This window comes from Harpia harpyja, unplaced genomic scaffold, assembly GCF_026419915.1.
Source record: "Harpia harpyja isolate bHarHar1 unplaced genomic scaffold, bHarHar1 primary haplotype scaffold_54, whole genome shotgun sequence".
Lineage (NCBI taxonomy): Eukaryota > Metazoa > Chordata > Aves > Accipitriformes > Accipitridae > Harpia > Harpia harpyja.
This window is the reverse complement of record NW_026293414.1, coordinates 701,960-704,476: the sequence shown is the minus strand read 5'-3', so window position 1 is coordinate 704,476 and position 2,517 is coordinate 701,960. Positions and strand designations below refer to the sequence as shown.

Sequence of the window (2,517 nt, the reverse complement as noted above, 5' to 3'; positions counted from 1 at the left end):
CTTGCTTGTTTTCCTGAAATTACAGTCAGGAAAAGGGAAGACTTGATACTGCAGTTCACGACTGTAGAGCGAAAGGAAGGTAGCCCAAGGCACAGAAGTCAGAGGGTGGGTTTGTTGGACTTTATGGAAAGTAAGCAGGGGAACACGTTGTTTTCCAAAACACTGTCTTGAGCAGAAAAATTTCAGTGGCAGTGTTAGGCTTCCCCTGATGCTTCCGGGTTGGATGTTTAAGCTGGTTGTACGGGGTCCTCCTGTAGACAACTCAACTTTTTTACTGGGTTGTACTGGGTCCTCCCGTAGAGAACTCAACTTTTTTACATGTGCTTCCGTGCAACAATATTGTCTCACCTCTTTTCAAATGTCGTCGCCTTGCAGTCGTTGCTGAGGGAATGGCTCCGCCACAAAGGATCCTCTTTCCCCCGGAGAAGATTTACATGGACTGGCAGCAACGATGCAGAGCTGGAGCGGGACTCCACAACTCGGGCAACACGTGTTTCCTCAACTCCGTCCTGCAGTGCCTGACATACACCCCACCTCTGGCCAACTACCTGCTCTCTCGTGAGCACAGCCAGTCGTGGGAGTACTTTTAGGAACAGCTCCTTGTAAATCTGTCGGGCACTTCCCAAGGATTCCAAGAATCTGGAATTTAAGAGAAAAGCAGCCCTTCTTTGCCAATTCCCCGAGTGGGTCTTCTCTGAACACTCAAGCCTAGAAGGCACTTGTCGTATCTAGCTGTGTTCGTCTTCAGAAGGGCACCCCTTTCTAGCCCCAGGTCTCGGTCCCTATTCCTGCAGGTTAAACCCTCTTTGCTTATTGCACAGAAATATTCTGTCAGTTTCACATCCCTCTGAAGAAAGTTTTCTCTGCGCTAAAGTGTCCTGGGCTCGTTGGGATGCTGTCGCCTTGGGAGGAGCGGAGACCATTCTTAGAACTTCAAAATCCCCACTGGGTTTCCCATTGCTGTGGATGTTTTGCTCACCTAAGGCTCTTGCTTCCCTCCCTTCCTCTTCAGGCCACCAGCCAGGCTTCTGCATGATGTGTAGAATGGAAAAGCACGTTAACAGCGTCCTGCGCTTCTCAGGCGGTGCCATCTATCCTTCGGCTGTCGTCAGCATTCTCACACGTGAGTCATTTCGGGTGCTTTGACAAGTTTTCTTCTGTTCTTGTAGGAGAAAGCTACTAACTTCTTCTTTTTTAGTAATAGGAAAACATTTCCAGCTTGGCAGGCAGGAAGATGCCCATGAGTTCTTGCGTTATGCTATTGATGCCATGCAGAGAGCTTGTCTGGGTGGAATCAGCAAGTAAGCACAAGCAAATTCCCTTTGCAATGTTCCCGAGCCCTTTGGACTCCTTGGTGCAGTGCCATCAAGGAGAAACTATGCCCAGGGCTTTCACACAAAGCAAAACTCCGGGAGGAGATAACTCTCTGCCTTACCATTTATTTCCAGCTTGGACATCTCTTCCGAATCGACTACTATCATCCACCAAATATTTGGGGGCTTTCTGAGATCCAGAGGTACTTTTCCACAACCATTGCTCTCCTTGGAATTGTCTGTGTCCTTCTGTCGGCCTGTGATGAACAGCTGATGGTGTGACTGGCGTAGTAGGTATGAAGGACGTAAAGCGGCAGTCAGTCGACTTCCCCATCGCTGAGCATTTTGAATTTCCTTCCAGTCACGTGCTCGAGCTGCAAAGTGGTTTCTGATTCCTACGAGGCCTTTCTGGATATTCCTTTGGATATCAAAGTAAGAGAGTTTAATTGTGCTTCAAGATGTCGCAAGGCCCCTGTAGCTTTCCAGAATCAACACAGTTGCTTTAAAAACGCATACCGTGAACACAAGAGAGCCTGGTGGTGGGTGGCAAGTGGAGTGGAAGGATCCCTCTGCGTCCTTCTTCTTTTTGCCCTCCCTCAACACCCGTCTGACGGGTGGTATTATTTTCATTATTGATGACCCCGCGCACCATCGGTAGCTGAACTGAGCAGTGGCACAGAGACGTAGCTCTTGATAGCCCCAGGAATTGAGGGAATTGAGGGAAATGTTCGGCATCGTACCCTCTTTCTGCCTCCTTGTGGGCGCTGCTTGCGGGTTCACCTGGGTCTTCTTGTCAACTCCTGATAAGTGTTTGGGCGAGGGCATTTCCCGGAGATCAGTCTCTCCTTTCTCACTCCTCCAGGCAGCCTCAACTGTCACCGCAGCGCTGACGGACTTCGTGAAACCCGAGCAGCTAGATGGTGAAAACTGCTTTAAATGCAGCCAGTAAGATGATTATTAACACCATATTAATACTAGATCCTGCGTGAAGGTGCTGCACATACTCTAGCATAAGCCATCTTTTCACATAACATAATATATTAACATAATAATTCACATAGGTTAGATGCACGATAATGAGGCACCGATATTTTAATATGGCTCTGTGCATCTGAACAGCCTTAAAACAGCGTAGGGGGGTGTGAGACATGAAAGGATGTCTGGCCTTCTTGGGGCAAGATAGGGCGTATACGAAGGTTGCATT

General features: G+C 48.5%; 1 long non-coding RNA gene across 1 annotated transcript; it reads left to right on the top strand.

The window, feature by feature from the left end:
• The first annotated feature begins 1,261 nt into the window (after window positions 1–1,261).
• LOC128138521 (uncharacterized) lies at window positions 1,262–2,214 on the top strand. Its single transcript, XR_008234058.1, has 3 exons — window positions 1,262–1,301; window positions 1,449–1,516; window positions 2,176–2,214. It is a non-coding gene; the product is annotated as an uncharacterized LOC128138521 (long non-coding RNA).
• Window positions 2,215–2,517: the final 303 nt, after the last annotated feature.